The following is a 24,754-nucleotide window of genomic DNA, read 5'->3' as shown; positions in this document are numbered from 1 at the left end:
TCATATCATTGTTTCGGGTTAGCTTTCATGACATTGTGAGCCCGTGGGCGAGACTAGAGAGATTGATGACTGAGTGAGGCCGGGGGCCTGATTATGAGTGACAGTTATAGGATCGGGCTGCACGCCGCAGCGATTATATTGATTTGTGATAGCGCTTGTGCTGTGGAGCCCCTCCGGAGTTTGTACACACCCCTAGTAAGCGCGGTTGATATTATCGAGGGATGAATCTTCCCTGGACATGGATCTTGTCCGAAGTATTTGATACCTGGAGATGGATCTTCTCCTTATGGATTGATTGACCTTCCTCAGTACTGAGTGACTATTGGTCAGTGATGTATATACTCCGGGTTGGATCTTTCCTTGGCCGTATGAGCCATATACAATACCGAGTGGTTGAGTATTTGAGAGTGTGAGAACATGAGGCTGACAGCATGGTGCATCACATACAGTATGTGCATTGGCATGTAGGAATAACAGAGTTATATTTTGTACATTATTCATATCTGCTCTACTTTACCGTTTTGAGCTACCTATTAAATTGAAAGCATGCCTACGTTTCTGCACAATTATTTCTATGTTTATTTGTACTGGTTGGGTTTGTCACTACCTTTCAGTCCAAATTTTGGACTCGTTACTTACTGAGTTGGACGTACTCACATTACTTTCTGCACCTCGTGTGCAGATCCAAGCACTTCTGGTCACGGCGGCGGTTGCTGATTGAGGTTTCAGAGTTTGGAGACTATCAAGGTAACTGCACGGCGTTCGCAGGCCTTGACTCTCCTTCTTTATCTCTAGTTGTATTTTCAGTTTATTTCTCTAGACACTGTAGTGGACTATATTCTGATTTAGACGCTCATGTACTCAGTGACACCCCGATTTTGGATTAGATTGTATCGTATTTTGAGATTTAATCGGTTTTCAAAATGGTATCTTTAATGTTAACTGCTTCCGTCTTTATTTTTCAAAGCTATTCTTACTGTGATGAGTTGTTAAGTAGAGGATGACCTAGTTTCACGATAGACGCCTTCACGACAGTTGATTTTGGGTCGTGACAATTGTATATATTAATAAATTTCTTGGAAGAATAGTAAAAGGGATAAAATTGAACCGACTTGATGCGTACATTCTCTTTGTAAAAGTGGACGTGTGGGTTCAAAGTTTTCAATGAGGTCATGCTTTCGAACCCGACTTTCACATTTGTGTATATTTTGCTTCTTTTTTCCTTTTTGTACTTCCATTGACGATGTGCTACAGTGGGCCTAGAAAGCTTGCAGGGCAAATTAACCATAACTTGTTATAAATTTATTAGGGAAACTATCAGCTATGTCTATTTATAAGTAGTTTATTACAAAAATTAGTCAATTTATGAAATATTATTAATATTAGCCAATTAGCTATTTATAGCAAAAAAGGGTCAAATATTTGCTTTCTTTTGAACGGGTGTTATTAGAATAGATTGGGTACATCTTAAGGAGTTTGAATATCAGTTTTGGGATGATTTAGTGGAGTTTTGAGGTGGTTTGAATTAAAAATTCGAAGTAGAAGATGAAACATGAAAATATGATATTTGTATCATACAGTGTATCATTTGTGTATCATAGTATACCTCTGTGTGTGATACATGTGTTGCATAATAATTTATTGAACTCGATTTTAACTACAAGTTTTGATACCAAATCACCTCCGATCTTCCTCAGAATTTGTATATTGACACATCTATATGTTTTCAATGAATTTCAATCATACTCATTCGAAAATTGTCCTTTTTTGCTTAGATTTTGGAATCTTGAATATATATATATATATATATATATATATATATATATATATATATATATATATATATATATATATATATATATATATATTCTTGTATTTCATCACCTTATTTGCTACATTATCCATGAAATTTCTTTTCGTATTGCATCTAATATTTTTGATCATGCCTAAAATATGGAAGAAAATCTTTTCGTATGATTCTTGGAAAGGAAGAACCTTATTTATTTGGGTCTTTAATTTTTATATGTGCTTGGCTAATTTTGGTATGTATATAGTTTATGGCTAGAGGTTGATAAGTTGGAACTTATTTGGAAAATTTATGTAAAATTCCCTTTATTACTTCGTTCAAATATACAGTGTCTTCTATTTGTCTTTTCCTGTTTCACTTTATATTTTTTTTTTCTAATTAAATTTAATAAAATCACTCTCAAGTTTATTTTACTTCAAAATTAAACCCTTCTACAATTTTCATTATCTCTTTCATAAATTTTACTAAAACATGCAATTCATTTTATTTTGATGAAATATTTATATTTTCTTAGAGCACGTTGAAAGTTTTTGTATAATTTATATTAAAATTCTACGTTAGGGTATAAGCCCCCTTTCCTTAATTATTGGTATTAATTTAGTTTATTTTGTAACTCTTCTTATTGTCTATTAGTAAATAATAGTATCTTGTTATTTTCCTTTCACAATTTTATATTTTGTCTAACTTTCTTAGAGTTAATAAATTGTAAATTATTTAAATTGATTTATTTATTAAAATTTAACGAATCTTTAATTTATTGAAGTAAAATTTGTTAAAAATAGATAAATTGTTTAAAAATAGAAGTAAATAGCTTCTATGTACTTTTTTAAGAATATGTGCTACCTTAGTTAAAAATATCGAGGCGCTGTTTAAATTCGCTTGTGCAAAATCCTGGGTCCGCCATTATCAGCTGGACATTAAGAATAGTTTTCTTCACAGTGAACTTGAGGATGAAGTTTATATGGAGCAACCATCTGGTTTTGTTGCTCAGGAGGAGTCTCGTGGCCTTGTATGTCGCTTGCGCCGATCACTTTATGGCTTAAAGCAGTCTCCTCGAGCCTGGTTTGGTAAGTTCAGCATAGTTATCCAGTAGACTAGGATGACTCAGAGTGAAGTTGATCACTCCGTGTTTTATCGACATTCTATTTCAAGTCTCTGTATTTATCTACTGGTCTATGTTGATGATATTGTTATTACCGGAAATGATCAAGGTGGTATTACTAAATTGCACCAACATCTTTTTTAACACTTTCAGACTAAGGGTCTGGGCAGATTAAAATATTTTTTAGGTATTGAGGTCGCTCAGTCTAGCTCAGGTATTGTGATCTCACAACAGAAGTATGCCTTAGACTTTCTTAAGCAGACAGGAATGACAGGCTGTAGACCTGTTGACACTCCGATGGATCCGAATTCTAAACTTCTCCAAGACATGGGGAGCCGCTTAGCGATCCTGCAAGATATAGGTAGCTAGTTGGTAAATTAAATTATCTCACAGTGACTAGACCTGACATTTCCTTTCCTGTGAGTGTTGTAAGTCAGTTTATGGATTCTCCCTGTGATAGTCATTGGGATGCAGTTTTTTGCATTTTTTGATATATAAAATAGGCTCAATGAAAAGAGTTATTGTTTGAGGATCGAAGCCATGAGAAGATCATTGGATACTCAGATGCTGATTGGGCATGATCATCCTCAGATAGACGTTCTACGTCTAGATATTGTATTTTAGTAGGAGGCAATTTGGTCTCTTAGAAGAGCAATAAACATAATATTGTTGCTCGGTCTAGTGCAGAAGCAAAGTATCGAGCAATGACTATGGCAACATGTGAGCTAGTTTGGATCAAACTATTGCTCGAGGAGTTGAAATTTGGTGAAATAAGCCAGATAAAACTTGTGTACGATAATTAAGTTGCCTTTCATATTGCATCAAATTCGGTGTTCCATGAGAGAACTAAACACATTGAGATTGATTGTCATTTCGTTAGAGAAAAGTTACTCTCAGGGACAAAGTTTGTGAAGTCAAATAACCAGCTTGCAGATATTTTCACCAAGTCCCTCACTGGTCTTCGTATTATTTATATATGTAATAAGCTCGGTACATATGACTTGTATGCACCGGCTTGAGCGGGAGTGTTAGTTAGTTAGTTGTTATGTAAATAAGCATAGTCCTACATGGAATAAAAGTAGCGTAGGTATTGTATATTGTTATAAATAAGGGTACTTGTATTATAGTTGGGTACATAAATAATATAATATTTTTCCTGTGTATTATTTCTCACAATTGTGAATTAAATTACAAGGAAATCACCTGGATAGCGTGAATCAATCCCATTAATGCCCATGCAGTTTGTACAAGATTTGAGTTATCTGTTTCAAGTTCTCTGTATACATGTTTTGATCAAATACAAAGCTGAGTCATAGTTGTCTGATCCAGTCATCTGTCACGATCCAATTCCATTATAGGTCATGATGGCGTCCAACACCATTGTCGGGCAAGCCAACGTGGAAATATTGACAAGTTCTCATTTTACTTTATTAAAGCAAGTGTAGAAATTTCTAGATTATGAAATTAAACCAAGTAATAATTAGTAGCGTACAGAAATAATTATACAATGCCAAAAGAATAGTCTACCAATGTGTGTGCCAAGACCTGGTGTAACAAGTATGTGGGCATCTAGTACAATATACAAAAGTAATCAGTTCTTCCTGAGATAGAATAGACAGATAAACAAAAGAGAGACTCCAATAGGCTACTGAACGACATCGGAAGGGAGTAGCTCACCGTAGAATCTCGGCCAAATATCAACAATGCACACCAGAAGGGTAGCCAGATGCACCTAGCTCAGATCCTGTACAATTAAGTACAGAAGTATAGTATGAGTACATAAACAATATGTACCCAATAAGTATCTAGTCTAACCTCGAAGAAGTAGTGACGAGGGGTCGACTTGACAATTACTAGGGTCAATAGAGTGACAATACGAAGTTTAAATATTTCAATTCACAGTGTACATGGATAACAACAAGTGCAAATAAGAAATAGTACTAAAATCTTCATCAATTAGAATTATAGGCATTTTTCTTCCTTTAAATCAAGTGACATCTCAAGCAATAACTTATAAGAATTATAAGAAGTTCCGGTCTATTATCACATACAAGTACCACCGATGACGTTCGGCCCGATCCAACATAAAGGTAAACTGTGCACTGCCGAGGATCGAACGGTCCGAACCTTATTTGTATGTAATTACCAATCCGCCGAGGAGAACAACCCGCTCCCATGAGAGTAGGGGGAATAATCAACCCGCGCGCAATATACTTGTGACACGGTAAAATATAAGTACAATTCAAATGTTCCTTTAGTTACTTTCCGAATAATTATTTACTTGAAATCATAACATTCTCCACGAGGTTTCAATAAATGCAATTCAACAATTTATAATCATATAATAACACTAACGAAGTATGGTGTAAGACTAGAACTACCCGGACATAACATGAATAGTAGCTACGTATGGACTCTCATCACTTCATACGTACGTAGCCCCACAATCAAATCACATATTAGTTAAGTTTACCTATGGGGAAATTTCCTTCTTACAAGGTTAGAAAAGAGACTTACCTCGCTTCACGACCTACTTTCCGGTCCAAGCTTAAGCCCAAACCTTCAATTTGGTGCCACACACTCCAAAACTATCCAAATATAATAGAAACTAATCAATATAGGCTTAAAAGTTCATATTCCAACCATTAGGGCAATTCCCCAACACAAATTACAAGATTCCTAAAATTCGACCCCATGCCCGGATTTCGGAAATTTTTGAAGAAAGTTGTTACCCATAGCCTAAGGGTCAAGAATATATGATTTTTACTTCATTCCATAACAAATTTCGTGGTTAAATCTTGTTTTTATCAAAACCCTAGGTTTTCACCTAAATCCCATGATTTTCACTAATTTTAGTATGTTAATCTATCCAAACCCCAAGTATTATACTCACATTAAGTAGAAATAACTTACCTCACAATGCTGTGTTGAAATCCCCTATTTGAAAGCTCCCAAATCGCCCAAGTGTAGAGATAAAATGAAATAAATGGCCTAAGTCCCGTTTTTAAAAGTTGTGTCCAGGCCTCTGATGTCGCATTTGCAACATCAGGTTCGCAAATGCTAACTTGCAATCGCAACAAAAGCTTCGCAACCTCCTCTTGCTTTGATCGCAAATGCGATCCAGGGGTCGCAAATGCGTACCCTGCAGGGTTCGCAATTGCGAAGAATTGTCGCAAATGCGACGACTGCCCAAGCCTTCCCCTCATCGCAAATGTGATGCCCTCCTCTCAATTGTGAACAATATCTCATAATTGCAAGATCTGCAGCAGCAACAAAAACACCAGAAATCTGGTGTGTTTTCTACTCCCAACCTATGCCCGAAACTCACCCGAGCGCTCGGGGCTCCGCTCCGAACACCCATACTAGCCCAACAATCTTGTACAAACTTGCTCGAGTGATCAAGTCGCCAAAATAACATCTAAAACTACGAATTCAACTCCAACATGCATGAAATCCTTAAGAACACTCAAATTCCTATTTTTACAAGTGGACATCTGAATCACGTCAAATCAGTCCAGTTTCTCACTAAATTTCGCATACGAGACTTAAATATTATATTGGACCTGTACCGGGCTCTAGAACCAACATATGTACCCGATACTATCATGATCAAACATTATTGAATTCTTTAAATCCTTGGAAATTTCAGTTTGACAATTTTTAACAAAAAATCATTACTCGGGTTAGGGACCTCGGAATTCGATTCCGCGCATACGCCCAGGTCCCATATTTTCCTACGGTCCCGGACAAGTTCGGGTCCATTTACTGAAAATGTTGACCAAAGTCAAATTTAACCTTTTAAGAAAATCTTAGGGAATCAAGTGAGCTTATTTCAACCCAAACTCTTCCCAATCCCGAACCGACCATTTTCGCAAGTCATAAATCAGTAAAAGAAAGTGCGGGACCAGGCGGGTCGTTACATTCTCCACCTCTTAAACAAACGTTCGTCCTCGAACGAACATAGAAAAGTACCTGAGCTAGGAAAAAGATGGGGGTATCTACTCCGCATGTCTTCCTCGAACTCCCAGGTCGCCTCCTCGACTAGTTGGCCCCTTCACTGGACCTTCACAGCAGAAATCCTCTTGGATCTCAGCTGGCGATCCTGTCTATCAAAAATGGCAACTGGCTCCTCCTCATAACCCAACCTCTCATCCAGCTGAATAGTACTGAAGTCTAACACATAGGACAAGTCGGCATGATACTTCCGCAGCATCGATACATGGAAAACTGGATGAACTCCCGATAAACTGGGAGGGGGAGGTAAAGCAAGCTCATAAGCAACCTCCTAACTTGACTCAACACCTTATATGGGACAATAAACCTTGGGATCAACTTGCCCTTCTTCCCGAATCTCATAACACCCTTCATTGGCGAGACTTTCAAGAGAACCCTTTCTCCAACCATGAATGATACATCACGCGCCTTCTGATCCGCATAACTCTTCTATCTGGACTGAGCTATGCAAAGACTTTCTTGAATCAACTTTAACTTATCCAAGGCATGTTTCACCAAGTATATATCGTACAACCTAGCCTGATCTGGCTGAAGCCACCCGATAGGAGAACGACATTGCCGACCATACAAAGCCTCGAATGGAGCCATCTCAATGCTGAACTGATAGCTGTTGTTGTAAGCAAACTCTGCCAAGGGCAAGAACTGATCCCACTGTCCTCCAAAGTCAATCACACATCCTCCAAAATCTGAACTGTCCACTCCGACTGCCCGTTGGTTTGAGGATGGAATGTTGTGCTAAGATCCACACAGGTCCCCAACTCACTCTGAAAGGCTCTCCAGAAATGGGAAGTGAATTGAGGGCCTCTATTTGGTATGATGGAAATAGGCACACCATGCAACCGGACTATCTCTCGAATGTAAATCTGAGCCAATCTCTTTGAAGTGTAAGTAGTCACAACCAAAATAAAGTGTGCCGACTTGGTCAACCTATCAACAATGACCCATGCTGCATCAAACATCCGCAAGGTCCGGGGCAACCCAACTACGAAGTCCATAGTAATGTGCTCCCACTTCCACTCTGGTATAGGCATATGCTAGAGTAGGCCACTTGGCCTCTGGTGTTCATACTTAACCTGTTGGCAATTCAAACACCTAGCCACATACTCTACTATGTTCTTCTTCATCCTCCGCCACCAATAATGCTGCCTCAAGTCACGATACATCTTCGTAGCACCTGGATAAATGGAATATCGCGAACTGTGTGCCTCCTCTAGAATCCTCTCCCTCAAACCATCAACATTAGGAACACATAGGCGACTGTGGAGTAACAGAACACCGTCCTCGCCAATAGAAACCTCCTCGGCACTACCCTATAGAATTGTCTCTCTGAGAACTGCTAGATGTGGGTCATCGAATTGTCGGGCCCTGATCTACCCCAAAAATGAAGACTGAGCAACAACACATGCAAGAACTCGGCTGGGCTTTGAAATATCCAACCTCACAAGTCTGTTAGCCAATGACTGAATGTCTAAAGCTAGTGGCCTCTCCTCTACTGGAATGAATGCCAAGCTACCCATACTCTCTGCTTTCCCGCTTAAGGCATCCGTGACCACATTCGCCTTGCCCGGATGATGAAGTATGTTGATGTCATAATCCTTCAGTAACTCAAGCCATCTACGTTGTCTCAAATTAAGATCCCTCTACTTGAACAAATGATGTAAGCTACGATGATCAGTATAAACCTCACATGATACCCCGTACAGATAATGCCTTCATATCTTAAGGTCATAACCAATCGCCACCAAGTTTAGATCATGCTTAAGATAATTCTTCTCATGAATCTTCAGCTGGCATGAAGCATATGCAATAACTCGTCCCACCTGCATCAATGCACAACCCAATCCAATGTGTGACGTGTCGCAATACACAATATACGTCCCTGAACCGGAAGGCAATACAAGAACTGGTATTGTGGTCAAAGCTATCTTGAGCTTCTGAAAGCTCGCTTCACAATCATCTTACTAACGGAAAGGAGCTCCCTTATGGGTCAATCTAGCCAGAGGTGATGCAATAGGTGAAAACCCCTATATGAATCGTCTGTAATAACTTGCTAACCCCAAGAAACTCCTGATCTCGGTCACTATAGTAGGACGTGGCCAACTTTGAATTGCCTCGATCTTCTTGGAAACCACCTTAATACCCTCTCTGACACAACATGCCCCAAGAATGCCACTAACTCTAGACAAAACTCACACTTGGAGAACTTAGCATATAGCTTCTGCTCTCGCAAGGTCTAAAGCACTACTCTAAAATGATGCTCGTGCTCCCCCAAGCTACGTGAGTATATCATGATGTCGTCAATGAAGACGATGATGAAGGAATCAATATAAGGTCTAAACACCCTATTCATCAAATCTATAAATGTTGCTGGGGCATTAGTCAAGCCAAAGGACATCACTAGAAAATCATAATGGCCATATCTAGTCCGAAATGCCATCTTCGGAACATCTGAGTCCCGAATCATCAGCTACCATGATCTCAAGTCGATCTTAGATAACACCCTAACACCCTGAAACTGGTTGAACAAATTATTAATGAGCGGCAACAGGTACTTGTTCTTGATGGTAACCTTGTTCAACTGGCAGTAATCAATGCACATCCGCATGGTTCCATCCTTCTTCTTCACGAACAACACTGGTGCGCCCCAAGGTGACACACTTGGTCTAACAAACCCCTTTACTAACAACTCTTCAAGTTGTTCCTTCAACGTTTTCAACTCTTTCGGAGCCATACTGTACGGTGGAATAGATATAGGCTGGGTGCCTGGAGACAAATCAATACAGAAATCAATATCACTATCCGGTGGCATGTCAGGAAGGTCAGAAGGAAACACATCGGCGAGCTCCCGGACTAATAGAACTGAATCAATTGTCAGAAAATATGTGGTGGTGTTCCGAACATAAGCTAGATAATCCAAAAAACCCTTCTCGACCATATGTCGATCCTTCAGAAAAGAGATAACCCGGCTAGATAAGCTAACGGAGGAACCCTTCCATTCCAATCTAGGTAACTCTAGCATCGCTAAAGTAACAATCTTGGCATGATAATTAAGAATGACGTGATATGGAGATAACCAATCCATGACCAGTATGACCTCGACGTTGATCATGTCAAGTAGCAGAAGGTCCACTCTAGTCTCGTAACAATAGAAGGTAACCACACAGGACCGATAGATCCGATCCACAACTATAGAATCGCCCACATGAGTGGACACATAGATAGGAGTACCCAAAGGCTCACGAGGAATATCCAGGAAATGAACAAACAGAGATGACACATATGAATAGGTATACCCTGGTTCAAATAACTTTGAAGCACCGCTACCGCAAATAGAAATAATACATGTGATAACAGCATCTGAGGCCAATGCATCTGGTCTGGCCGGAATGGCATAGAATCTGGCTGGAGCACCGGCTGGCTGGCCTCCACTTGCCTGAGCAGTAGCTGGCTGACCTCTCTCTGTCTGGCCTCTACCTCTAAGACGACATCTACTAGTCTGTCCCCCACCTCTGGAAGGCTGGGCAACCGGTTCTACAATTATGGGCTGATAACTCTGCTGTACTGCCTTGCCCCGAAGTCTGGGACAAAAAATCTTCATGTGGCCTGGATCCCCACACTCATAAGAACCTCGCGGTTCCATATACTATTGTCCTGAAGTCTAAGCCTACTGACCTGAATACCCACTAGAAGAACCCTGAATGGCTGGGGGCAATATAAACTCTCTGGAATGGCACTGAAGTAAGCATTGGAAGAACTCGGATGACCAGAATACCCGCCAGAGGAACCCTGAATAGCTGGGGGACGGTAAGAACTCTCCGACATCGCACTGAAATATAGCCTCACTGGAGCACCTCGGGGAGGTGGTGGTGCTGCTGAATACGGGGGCCTGCTGGGCTGACCTCTCCTGAAGTGACCTCTGCCCCTAGCTGGGGCACCCCTGAACGATTCGGAAAATCGAGCCCTCTTGTCCTGCTCAATCTTCTCCTTACCCCTCTGGCGATAGCCCTCAATCTTGCGAGCAATCTCTACCACTAACTGATACTCAGTACCCATATCCACCTTTCGGGCCATGCTAGCTCGAATAACATGGTGTAACCCCGCAACAAATCTCCGCACCATCTCTGCATCCGTGGGAAGTATCATGAGTGCATGGTGAGACAACTCAGAGAATCTTGCCTCATAGTCGGTCACAGACATTTGACCCTACTCAAGCTGCTCAAACTGGCACTATAACGCTTCCCTCTAGGAAGGTGGAATATAACTGTCCAAGAATAACTATATGAACTGGCTCCAAGTGATGGGAGGGGAACCTACTGGCCTGCCAAGAACATAAGACTGCCACCATCTGCGGGCCCTACCCTCCAACTGGAAAGTAGTGAAGTCAACCCCATGCGACTCCAATATCCTTATGTTATACAATATGTCCCTACACCTATTAATGAAATCATGGGCATCCTCATGACGCTCACCCTCGAAGATAGGAGGGTGAAGTCTAGTCTATCTATCCAACAGCTTCTGCGGGTCACCATCTGTAGCTGGTCTGGGCTCGGGCAGCAATGTAGCAACTGGCTGAGCCCCATCCGTGGGTAGTGCACCCAGAGTCTGATACATTGCAGCTGCATGACCAGGAGCCTAAGCAATAGGGGTCTGTGCTCCCCCTCCCGCCTGTGATGTAGTTGGATCCGCTGGAAATAAACCAGCCTGAGTCATGGTGTCCATGAACCGCAACATACGTCCCATGACCTCCTAAATAACTAGTGTTGTCATAAAGTCTGCCGGGGTAGGCTCAGCTGTGGGCACCTCGCCCGGCTCCTAAATGATAGGAGCTCCCGCAAGATCTGCCGGTAGTGCTACTAGAATAGCTCTGGGACACCATCGTCCCCTACCTCGGGCCGGTGCCCTCTCTCGGCCTCTACCTCGTCCTCTAGCAACTGGGCGAGCGGCTCCTCTCAGGTCTGGAACATCTGCCGTGTGTGTACTCATCATCTGTGAGAGAATAGAAGAGGGAAATTTAGTATACCAATTTTCCCGATAGGAAGTGAAAAAGAGGAGTTTTCTAACACCTTATAACCTCTCGAAGATAAATACAGACGCCTACGTACCAATCCACAAGACTCTATTAGGTTTGCCCATGACTTGTGAGACCTACATGATCCTAGTGCTCTAATACCATGTTGTCACGACCCAATTCCATTATAGGCCATGATGACACCTAACACCATTGTCAGGCAAGCCAACACGGAAATATTAACAAGTTCTCGTTTTACTTTACTAAAACAAGTGTAAAAATTTTGAGATTTGAAATTACACCAAGTGATAATTAGTAGCGTACAGAAATAATTATACAATACCAAAAGAATAGTCTACCAATGTGTGTTCCAAGACCTGCTGTCACAAGTATGTGGGTATCTAGTAGAATATACAAAAGAATACATCTAGCCTACTGCCTGAGATAGAATAGACAGATAAACAAAAGAGAGACTCCAATAGGCTGATGAACGACATCAGAAGGGAGCAGTTCACCGTAGAGTCTAGGCCAGATATCAACAATGCGCACTAGAAGGATAGCCAGATGCACCTGGCTCAGATCCTGTACAATTAAGTACAGAAGTATAGTATGAGTACATAAATAATATGTACCTAGTAAGTATCTAGTCTAACCTCGAAGAAGTAGTGATGAGGGGTCGATTTGACACTTACTAGGGTCAATAGAGTGACAATACGAAGTTTAAATATTTCAATTCACAGTGTACATGGATAGCAACAAGTGCAAATAAGAAATAATACTAAAAATCTTCTCATCAATTAGAAATTATAGGCATTTTTCTTCCTTTAAATCAAGTGACATTTCAAGCAATAACTTATAAGAACTATAAGAAGTTCCGATCTATTATCACATATAAGTACCACCGAGGACGTTCGACCCGATCCAACATAAAAGTAAACTGTGCACTGCCGAGGGTCGAACGACCCGAACTGTATTTGTATACAATTACCAATCTGCCGAGGCGAATGGCCTGCTCCCATGAGAGTAGGGGGAATAATCAACCCGCGCGGGGAATATACTTGTGATGCGGTAAAATATAAGTACAATTCAAATATTTCTTTAGTTACTTTCCGAATAATTATTTACTTGAAATCCTTGAAATCATAACATTCTCCACGAGGTTTCAATCAATGCAATTCAACAATTTATAATCATATAAAAGCACTAACGAAATATGGTGTAAGCCTAGAACTACCCGGACATAACAGGAATAGTAGTTACATACGGACTCTCGTCACTTCATGCGTACGTAGCCCGCACAATCAAATCACATATTAGTTAAGTTCACCTATGGGGAAATTTCCCTCTTATAAGTCCCATTTTTAAAAGTTGTGTCCAGGCCTCTGATGTCGCATTTACGACATCAGGTTCGCAAATGCGAACTCGCAATTGCAACAAAAGCTTCACAATTGCGAATTGGCCCTCCTCCTACTTCGATCACAAATGCGAACCTGGGGTCACAAATGCGGACCCTGCAGGGTTCGCAATTGCGAAGAATTGTCACAAATGCGACGACGCCCAAGCCTGCTCCTTATCGCAAATGCGATGCCCTCCTCGCAATTGCGAGTTCGCTGTTGCGAACAATATCTTGCAATTGCGAGATCTGCAGCAGCAACAAAAACACCGGAAATCTTGTGTGTTTTCTACTCCCAACCTATGCCCGAAACTCACCCGAGCCCTCGGGGCTCCACTACGAACACCCACATAAGTCCAACAACCTTGTACAAACTTGCTCGAGCGATCAAGTCGCCGAAATAACATCTAAAACTACAAATTCAACTTCAAAATGCATGAAATCCTTAAGAACACTGAAATTCCTATTTTTACAACAGGATGTCCAAATCACATCAAATTAGTCCCGTTTTGTACCAAATTTTGCAGACGAGACTTATATATTATATTGGACCTATACCGGGCTCCGGAACCAACATACGAGCCCGATACCATCATGATCAAATATTATTGAATTCTTTAAATCCTTGGAAATTTCAGTTTATCAATTTTTAACAAAAATTCTTTACTCGGGCTAGGGACCTTGGAATTCATTTCCGAGCATACGCCCAGGTCCCATATTTTCCTACAACCCTTTGGGACCGTCAAAACACAAGTTCAGGTTCGTTTACTGAAAATGTTGACCAAAATCAAACTTAACCTTTTAAGAAAATCTTAGAAAATCAAGTGAGCCTATTTCAACCCAAACTCTTCCTAATCCCAAACCGATCATTCCCACAAGTCATAAATCAGTAAAAGCAAATGCGGAAAGTCTTATATAGGAGAACTGGGTTCTAAAAAGCAAAACGACCAGGTGGGTCGTTACATCATCTTTACATTTCCTCCTCTTTTTTAAGGGGAAAAATTCATGTTAATAGAAAACTTGGCTTAAATTATTTAGTATTGGAATGAAATGGTTCCAAGTAAGCAGGATGCATATATAGATTTCATATAACCGACCTTAACGATGTATAAATTGAGACGTAGTTGTTATTGTAGGTTTATGTAGCCTTTTTTGCTTATACATTACCTTGTCCGGGTAAGAATGATAGCTTTCTCCCCAACCACCATTAGACCTTTGTGTTCTTAGTAGAAATTCAACACCTTGACGGACAGCTGCACAATTGCTGTAACTTTTGCCTGCTGCAGCAAGCCCTCCAAGAGCAAACTAAGAAGCATATATGAAGCACGCACACCAGGAACCATACCTGTTGACATGATTAATCATGACATATGTATCAATAGAGCAGAAATAAACTATATATTGCAAGTTCAAGGGCTCGCAAGAGTCATATCATATACCATGAACCATCAGGCCTTTGTACATCTTCAAAATATTTGACATCGTTATCAATGAAATTGTCAACCTCCCTGGTTTGGTGTCCAGGGTATAGCTTTTTAAATAGAGCAAGTGCTTAGATTGACGAGCCAATGCACTCATCATAACTGGATTGACATTTAATCAGTGTGAATCTATAAAATAGAGACTAACAAATGGAAAAAAGCTATAGGGAAAGAGAGGAACTAGAGAAATAAATCTTACTCATGCTCAATAACAACGTCTGTGAAAAATTCAGTAGGATTGAGCAACTGTCAGATTATAAAACAAAACAAGAAAGTTAATTATTCAGGTTATGGAAGACTACAGAAGAAGTTGAAGGTCTTTAACATCATTGAAATGAAGCAAATTGACAAAATTCCTAGATCGTGAAAAGTTACCTCCAAATACTCTGAGGCCCCTGCAGGCTCCCATGCTGACACACCCTCATTTATGCTCTGCAATTTTATTTAAATAGATCTTATTATTACTAGAAATGATTCAAATGACAAGCGACTAAATTCAGAAAAGATGAATCTATCTCATTCCAATACATAACAACTTGATCTAACGGTCGAAGAATTTTCTCCTTTGTTTAGCTTGTAATTTGCAAAGCCATTACCTACTGCGGGAAGTCACCATTTTCCAACTGAGAATTAATCAACAGCCTTGTTGCGCGGTGGAGGGGCCTCGAATCTCTATCAACATATCCAAATGGAGAAGTTGGTAAATTAGTCACTCTTTTGAAGAAGAATTTTTTTTACTGTGATTGTGAAATAAATTACAAGGAATTCACCTGGCCAGAGTGAATCAATCCCAATAATGCCCATACAGTTTGTACAAGATTTGAGTGATCTGTTTCAAGTTCTCTGTATACCTGTTTTGATCAAATACAAAGCTGAGTCACTGTTGTTTGATCCACAGTCATCTTTACATTTCCCCTTCTTTAAGGGGAAAAGTTCATGTTAATAGAAAACTTGGCTTAAACTATTCAGTATTGGAATGAAACGATTCCAAATGGAGCATGATGCATATATAGATTTTATAACCGACCTTAACGATGTATAAATTGAGATGTAGTTGTTATTGTAGGTGTACGAAGCCTTTTTTGCTTTTACATTAACTTATCAGGGCAAGAACGATAGCTTTCTCCCCAACCACCATCAGACCTTTGTGTTCTTAGCAGAAATTCAACACCTTTACGGACAGCTGCACAGTTGGTGTAACTTTTTCCTACTGCAGCAAGCCCTCCAAGAGCAAACCAAGAAGCATATATGAAGCACACACCCCCACAACCATACCTGTTGACATGATTAATGTTACACAACGCCTTCCTAATTTTCTTTGGAAGGGCAACATAAGGCTAAGCAACCGATGTCAGTGCGGTTGCTGTCCGCCAATGAGGTCCCCTCCGCACGCTAGACTAGATTGTCAGTGCCGTGCGGGAAAACCAATGTCACGAGCAATTGCGGAAGCTGAGAGAGAATTGGGTTTTGAATGATGATGATGATTTTATTGATGAATGAAATGCTGATTACAAAAGATGCGGTGTCGAGGGGGAGAGACACCAGTACAGAAAATTGCTTGCTTGAAAGTGTTTGATTGTTTGATCCCACCTAATAATACTTAAAAAAAATAAACTAAAGTTACATGACTAGTCCTAATAAAGCTGTAGAAGCACACTGAATGAAAATGATGTAAACTAGCCTATAATTACAATGAAAAGGACTTAGTTTATTACAATGTAGAACCAAGTCCGATGGAAGCAACTTTGTATTGCGGGTCAGGGTCTGCACTCGCGACACTTGCTATGTTGACCTGAGCCTGGGCGCTGGTTCTTGGCATCAGGGTCTGTGCACGAGGCGCTGCTGGAATGGGCCTGCAGCTGGGCGCTGGCGAGGCATCAGGATCTGCGCGCGCGACATTGTCAAGGCGCGCGACGCTGTTGTCATTGGCCAGCCACTGGGCGCTGGCGAGAGGAATCGGTGGGGCGACAGAGGCGCATACGCGCTTGTCACTTGGCGCAGCCAAGACCACGGGGTTGACCATGGAACTAGGCATTGTGAGGCTTGTTAGGCCTCCATGGGGCGCGACCAAGGGGTCATGTGGCGTGTCTGGAAAGCAGCCCATGACATTCTCCACCACCTGAGTTGGTGCTGTCCTCGGAGCCTTATGATGATGATGATGATGATGATTCTAGTGGTTGTTGGATGGGAGGTCTGCGCCCCTCTGTCCTTTGAGCTTGCTGTTGTAGCGATGCAATGATTTCATGCGGCTAACATGGAAAACTGGATGGATCTTACACCAGGATGGGGTTTTCACCTGGTATGTGGACTTCCCAATGCTTTTTCCAATGGGCAGAGGCCCGATATATTTTTGTTGCAGGCGAGGGTCATGGGTCCTCTCTGCAAACAAGTATCACTTTGGGATGCATAACATTACTTTGTCCCCTGTTTGATGTTGGGCAAAGCAAAAATTTTGTTCGGTGAATCTTTTTGCCCGCTTTTGGGCTTTGATGAGATAGCTCTGCACTATCCCCATGTTGCGCTCCCATTCGCTCGAGAAGTTGGAAGCTCGAGGAAATTTCGGCATGGTTGATGCATTCACCGTTTGCGGGAGAAGTGGTTGTTGTCCGATAACAATTTCAAATGGGATTTTGTTTGTATGATGGCTCTTTTGAGAATTGAAACACAGTTTAGCAGCATCCAAGAGCTTCACCCAATACTTTTATGATCCGGTTGCAAAGTTGCGGAGATATTCCTCCAGCATGTCATCGAACCAGTCTGTCTGGCCATCCGATTGTGGATGGATGTCTGAGTTGTGTCTCAATGTTGACCCAAAGCACCTGAAGAGATGGGTCCAAAAGTTGCTAGTGAAGCATGAGTCGCGCCTGCTAACAATGTCTTTGGGAAGGCCCCAATGTTTGACAATGTGCGAGAAGAAGAGTCGAGTTGTATCTTCTGCTGAGATGTTTTGCGGGGCTACTATAAAGGTTGCATAGTTTGAAAACTAATCTATGACAACCAAGATGGATGCAAGATTACCGACTTGGGGTAATCCCGTGATAAATCTGAGGGAAACACTTTCCCATGGTCTCTGAGGGACATGTAATGGCTGCAAGGGTCCCGTCTGTGATGAATAATCTGACTTGTCCTTGTGGCATAGTTGACAAGTCTTCACATGTTGAGGGGCGTCATCAGTCTTTTGAGGCCGATGACATGATGGCTGATTGTTGCTGCGAAGGGTAGCCGGAACCAAGGGTTCATGTCTGTTGACTACCTTCTCCAACTGCATGACTGAGATGTTTCCAGCAACCATCTTTATGGGAAAGCATGGTATGGTGCAGGGCTTGGCCCCGTTTTCCCCCAACATCAGGAGCATGTTGGCATATGGCACTGGTATGGTATTGGTCTGCCTCATGAACTCCAAACCCACTATCATGTCGAAGTCATCTATGATTGCGATGCGTAGGTCGATGCTTCCTTTGTATGGGCCAAGTTTCACGGGGACATCTGTAGCTATTCCACCTAATGCCTGGGGTGGCGAGTTGATGGCCTTCATACGGCCTTTGATATTTTGCACAATAAGACCCAGGTGCTCTACTTGAGTTGAAGCCAAGTAGTTGTGGGTAGCGCCCGTGTCTATCAATACGTGAAGGGGCTTGCCGTTCACTTTCAATTCGACGAACATTAGGGTCCTCTCTTGCTTAGGAGGCCTCTCGTCCATCTTTTCCTTCCCTTTCTTGGTGATTGGGACTGAGATTTTCTTAGGAAGACATGCAGTGGTCCCCGCTAAGGCATGTGGGATAGAGCCAACAATTGCATTGAAGGCGCCTACCTGGTCTGATTCTGATATGTCTGATGCATCTGACTCATCCTCGATAGTCTGATGAGCATTGACCTTTATGTTTGGGCATTCATTGTTCCAATGTGCCCCGCCGCAATAACGACATTCTAAGGGAGGCTTTCTCCCCTGATTGTTGTTGATGGATGCAGCACTGTTGCTGCTGGAGGGAGGAGTCTTAGTTTTGGATGCACTCCGATCTCCCCCACTTTTGCTTGGGACACCATTGCTGGGATGATTCCCGTTGAATCCCCTTCGGACAGATGGCTGGGGTCTGTCATTCTGAGTTCCCAAATGATAATCGCCAAGACATTTTGCAGCTTGAATGGCTTTGGGCAAGGTGTCTACCCGTTGTCTTTGTAGTTCCATACGGGCATGAGGTTTCAAATCTTCTATGAATGCGAAGAGTTTGTCTTTGTCCCTCATGTTGTGTATGTTTAGCATGAGTGCGGAGAATTCGTGCACGTACTCCCGCACTGATCTGGTGTGGCGGAGCTCCCCTAGCTTTCTCCTTACATTGTATTCCACATTTTCGGGGAAGAATTGCAGGCGTAGTGCTGCCTTCAATTCATCCCATGTCTGTAAAGTATCTTCACCGGCCTTGATGGCTTCGTATTTGACCCACAACCAAAGTTTGGCATCGCCCTGAAGATACATGGCAGCAGTCGCTACCTTTTTAGATTCTTCCAAATGGCCCACGACATCGAAGTATTGTTCGATGTCGAAGATGAAGTTTTCCACTTCTTTAGTATCCCAAGATCCGTCGTATGGATTTGTCTCCGATATCTTAAGCTTTTGTTGAATGGGGGTGAGGTTTGCTGCATCCCCGATGTGGTTGTTGCCTCCTCGAAGTAGGCTTTGTAGGGCAGCATTGACAATATTGAGCCTGCCTGTCAAGTTGTCTATGGTTTGCTACATGGAAGTTAGTCTGTCTGCCTCTTGTTGCCAATGGGCTAAATCGTCGGCACACTCCTGTTGGAGGTCCTCAAATTTGCCATGAATATTGGCAGTTTCAATGGCTGCCGTTTTTCGGTAATTCTCAGAGTTACGACTGATGTTTGCAATGTTATTTTCCGCTTACCGCATTCGGTGGTCTAGGTCGTCCAACCTTTGCACTAGGTTGTTGTTTTGATCAGGTACCGTATCCACGATGGGTCGTAATCGGTCAACCATCTCTTCTAGGGATGCTAGACGCTCCCCATGATTCACCATGGTCAGAAATGGTGATGATGGCAAATGTGTTCCCCCATTCGATGTCGAGCCTAGGCTCTGATACCAACTATTACGCAATGCGATGTTCTTTGGAAGGGCAACGTAAGGCTAAGCAACCGATTTCAGTGCGGTTACTGTCCGCCAATGAGGTCCTCTCCGCACGCTAGACTAGATTGTCAGTGCCGTGCGGGAAAACCAATGTCACGAGCAATTGCGGAAGCTGAGAGCGACTTTGGTTTTGAATGATGATGATCATTTTATTGATGAATGAAATGCTGATTACAAAAGATGCAGTGTCGAGGGGGAGAGACACCAATACAGAAAATTGCTTGCTTGAAAATGTTTGATTGTTTGATTCCCCCTAATAATACATAAAAAAAATAAACCAAAGTTACATGACTAGTCTAAATAAAGTTGTAGAAGCACACTGAATGAAAATGATGTAAACTAGCCTATAATTACAATGAAAGGACTTAGTTTATTACAATGTAGAACTAAGTCCGATGGCAGCAACTTTGTCTTGCGGGTCAGGGTCTGCGCGCGTGGTGTTGTGGGCGTGTGCGACACTTGCTGTGTTGGCCTGAGGCTGGGCGCTGGTGCTTGGCATCAGGGTCTGTGCGTGAGGCGCTGCTGGAATGGTCCTGCAGCTGGGCGCTGGTGAGGCATCATGATCTGCGCATGCGGCATTGTCAGGGCGCGCGACGCTGTTGTCATTGGCCAGCCACTGGGCGCTGGCGAGAGGCATCGGTGGGACGATAGAGGCGCATGCGCGCTTGTCACTTGGCGCAGCCAAGACCACGGGGCCGACCATGGCGCTAGGAATTGTGAACTAGGCCGCCATGGGGCGCGGCCAAGGGGTCATGGGGGGTGTCTGGAAAGCAACCCATGACATTAATCATGTCATATGTATCAATAGAGCAAAAATGAACTATTTATTGCAAGTTCAACGGCTCTCAAGAGTCATATCATATACCATGAACCATCAGGCCTCTGTACATCTTCAAAAAATATAACAGCGTTGTCAATGAAATTTTCAATGTAATGACCCGACCGATCATTTTGAGCTTTTGCACTTCGCTTACCAGTTCTCGAGCGTGACTAGCCCCGTGTGATATATTATGACTTGTGTAAATTGTCGGTTTTGATTTTCAGGGTAATCGGAATGAATTTGAAAGAACATTTCTCAGTTTGAAGCTTAAAATTTGAAAGGTTTGACCAAGGTTTTACTTGTTAGTTTATGATCTCAGATTGGAATTTCTGTGATTTGGTTAGCTTTGTTAGGTGATTTGGGACTTAGGAGCGTGATCGGAATGTATTTTAGAGGTCCATGGAAGGTTTAGGCTTGAATTGCCAAAATTGGGATTTTGGCATTTTCCGGTTGATAGGTGAGATTTTGATATAGGAGTCAGAATGGAATTCCGGAAGTTGGAGTACGTCCGTTGTGTTATTTATGATGTGTGTGCAAAATTTCAGGTCATTCGGAGTTGAATTGATGGGTTTTCGCATAATTTGTGGAACTTGAAAGTTCCTAAGTTCTTAAGCTTGAATCCGAAGTTGATTTGGTATTTTGGCGCTGTTTTGAGTGATTTGAAGGCTCGACTAAGTTTTAATGATGTTATGGGAGGTGTTGATATGTTTAGGTTGAGGTCCCGAGGGCCTCAGGTGTGTTTCATGTGAGTTTTGAGCGAGTCTGGGCATTACCAGGACTCAGGCATTAGTTCTGGTGCTTAAATTTACAGCTGGGGTGGAAGTTTTACCGTTCGGCGCAGTGGTTTTATTGCAGTCGCGGAAAATGGTCCGCGGTCATGAAGAATCCGTAGGTTGTTGGTCCAACTTAGGAAGCCTATATCTTTTGATCCACAAAGAATTTTGAGATGATTCAAAAACGACAATTATAGATCTTTGAATTTAGTTTTCTGAAATATATTATATTAGGCATTTGGACATATATAGAGAAAGTTATGGCCAAAATACTAAAGCCCGTCACTGCAGTCACATCCACCGCGGTCAGCGGTGATTTTCTGCGGTCCGTGGTGATGGAGATCCGGAAGGCACTCTATAAATACGAGATTTGAGGTTTTATTTCATGTTTTGACCTAGAGAGCTCGGGCTTTGGCGATTTTTCGAGGGATTTTCAAGAAAATCATCGGAGTAAGTGATTCTAACTCAATTTTGGCTAAAATACATGATTATAACATTGGATTCATCATTTGAGTGGAGATTTAGGATGTAAATTTGGGAAAAAATTGTGGAACTTCATAAAATGAATTTTTGGGATTTGAAAGACGATTCAAAGTCGGAATTGAGTGAAACTAGTATGGATAGTCTCGTAATTGAATGGGTTATCGGATTTTGAGACTTTGGTCGGATTCCAAGACGTGGGCCCGGGGGCTGGGTTTGAGCAATTTCGGGATTCTTGAGTTAATTTGATTTTTTTTGCCTGGGCTTTGTTCCTTTAGTGTATATTGATGATAATATACTGATTTTGGTTAGATTTGGAGCATTTAGAGGCTGATTCAAGAGGCAAAGGCATTGCGGGCTAGAGTTTGGACCGGTTTGAGGTGAGTAATGATTTTAAATGTTGTCCTGAGGGTATGAAACCCCGGATTACACATCGTTGTGCTATATTGAGGTGATGCACACACTAGATGACGAGCGTTGGGTCATGCACCGTTGGGGATGGTGACTTAGTCCATCCCGAATGACAGTTTTATCGCATATTTAATCGAAAACTGTTTGCTATCATCATGTTTTGGGCTGAATTCCATATTTGGGCCTAGTGCCAACTATTTGGATCCTTATGAGATTTTTACTGATATTTCCTCACTGTTTTGGACTTTATACTTGAACTCAGTCATGCTATATTCTACTATTTTCATAACTCAACCATGTTTACTCTGTTTTAACCCTTAAAATGAGATTTTAAATGATATTTTGGGCTGAGCATCATGTTTTACTGTTGCTTGAGTGGCTTATGAGATTCTAACTTTGTAAGGCCGGGGGCTTATATTGTGAGGAAACACTGATTGTGATTATGAGGCCGAGGGCCTGAGATTTGTACGCCACGAGGTGGCTTGTTGATATGAGGTCGAGAGCCTATTGAGTATGCCACGAGGTGTCTTGATTTGCGCTTGGGTCGTAAGGGGCCCCTCCAGGAGTCTGCACACCCTCAATGAGCGCGGGTACCCATTGTGATATGAGAGATAGCCCGAGGGGTTGGTGTTGTTCCATGTTATTGCCCGAGGGGCTTATTCCGTTGACATTGTGTGTGTTTATCTCTTCTAGTTGCCTATCATTTACTTGTTTAACTGTTAGAAAGGTGTTTAAGGAAACTTATTCTGAACTAAGGTATTTTTGTAAGATTTCACTGTTTATTTGCCTTTTTATGATTTTACACTGCTTCTTTATAGCATGTTGTTGTGTTTTTACGTGATTTCTTATCGCTCAATCTTCATTTATTGTTATTAATCACTGAGTTGGAGTACTAACTTTACTCCCTGCACCCTGTGTGCAGATTCAGGTGCTTCAGGTCCTGCTATCGAGGGTTGATAGTTTCCAGCAGATTTCCGGAGAGCACTAGGTAGCTGCTCGGCGTTCGCAGCCCAGTGTTTCTCCCTCTTATTATATTTTTTTCTCTTGTACTGGATTTTATAATAGACTGTGTAGTCCCTCTTCCGTATTTATAGACTTATGTTAGATGCTCATGACTGGTGACACCCCGATGTCGAGTAGTATTGATTTTCCGCAAATTATACTATTCCATTGTTTATTGGGATTTGATCATGTTAATGACTTAATTATGCTATTTTAACTGTTTAAAATGAACTGTGTGTTGTGTCGGCTGGCCTTGTCCTCACGAGAGGCGCCATCACAACCGGGTCCGGGTTTAGGGTCGTGACCGTCAACCTTCCTGGTTCGGTGTCCAAGGTATAGCTTCTTAAATAGAGCAATTGCTTGGATTGACCAGCCAGTGCACTCAACATAACTGGATTGACATTTAATCAGTGTGAATCTGTAAAACGGAGACTAACAAAGGGAAAAAAGCTAAAGGGAAAGAGAGAAACTAGAGAAATAAATCTTACTCATGCTCAATAACAATGTCTGCGAAAAATTCAGTAGGATTGAGCAACTATCAGATTATAAAACGGAACAAGAAAGTTAATTATTCAGGTTATGGAAGACTACAAAAGAAGTTGAAGGTCTTTAACATCCTTGAAATGAAGCAAATAGACAAAATTCCTAGATCATGAAAAGTTACCTCCAAATACTCTGAGGCCCCTGCAGGCTCCCATGCCCCATTTCTTCTCTGAAATTTTATTTAAATGGATCTTATTATTACTAGAAATGATTCAAATGACGAGCGACTAAATTCAAAAAAGATGAATTTATAACACAGGTAGCCATGTATTGGATTCTCTATTCGGTGTAAGATATAGGTTTCTCTAGGAATTTTTTACAAGCAGAAAACAACTTCAAAACGACTAACAATTTTAGGACACATTTTTCAGTGTTTACCTGTAAGGAAAGAATAACATTCACCGCGTCATACAGTCCCGCAGGTTCCATTGCCTCACTAACTAATTCAGAGGGCATTGTAGAGAAGAGAAGGCAGCACTAGAGGAAAACAAGAAAAAACAAAAAAAAAAGAAGATATCAGGCAACTTTACAAGCATTATCATCTTAACATTTTTCAGCAATTACAAGAAATTAAAATCTTATTTCATTGAATAGTAGATACTGTTAATGCTTTGGTAGTGCTATCAGATACTCTCCATCCATGATCTTGATCTGAAAAAGTCCATGATCCTTTTGAGATATGCCGATACATCCCTCTAAAATCACCATAAGGGTTGTCCTTCACCTAGAAATAAGTCACATACATTAATAAGGTCCATATTTTGAAAGAGTTGTTATGCTCAT

The 24,754-nt window shown here is 41.6% G+C and overlaps 1 pseudogene; it reads right to left on the bottom strand.

Annotated features, from left to right (window-relative positions):
- Positions 1-24,754, bottom strand: part of LOC107804055 (beta-amyrin synthase-like) — a 57,527-nt pseudogene that overhangs the window by 16,363 nt on the left and 16,410 nt on the right.

Source organism: Nicotiana tabacum, chromosome 8, assembly GCF_000715075.1.
Source record: "Nicotiana tabacum cultivar K326 chromosome 8, ASM71507v2, whole genome shotgun sequence".
NCBI classification, from domain to species: domain Eukaryota; kingdom Viridiplantae; phylum Streptophyta; class Magnoliopsida; order Solanales; family Solanaceae; genus Nicotiana; species Nicotiana tabacum.
This window is presented reverse-complemented; position numbering and strand designations above follow the sequence as displayed.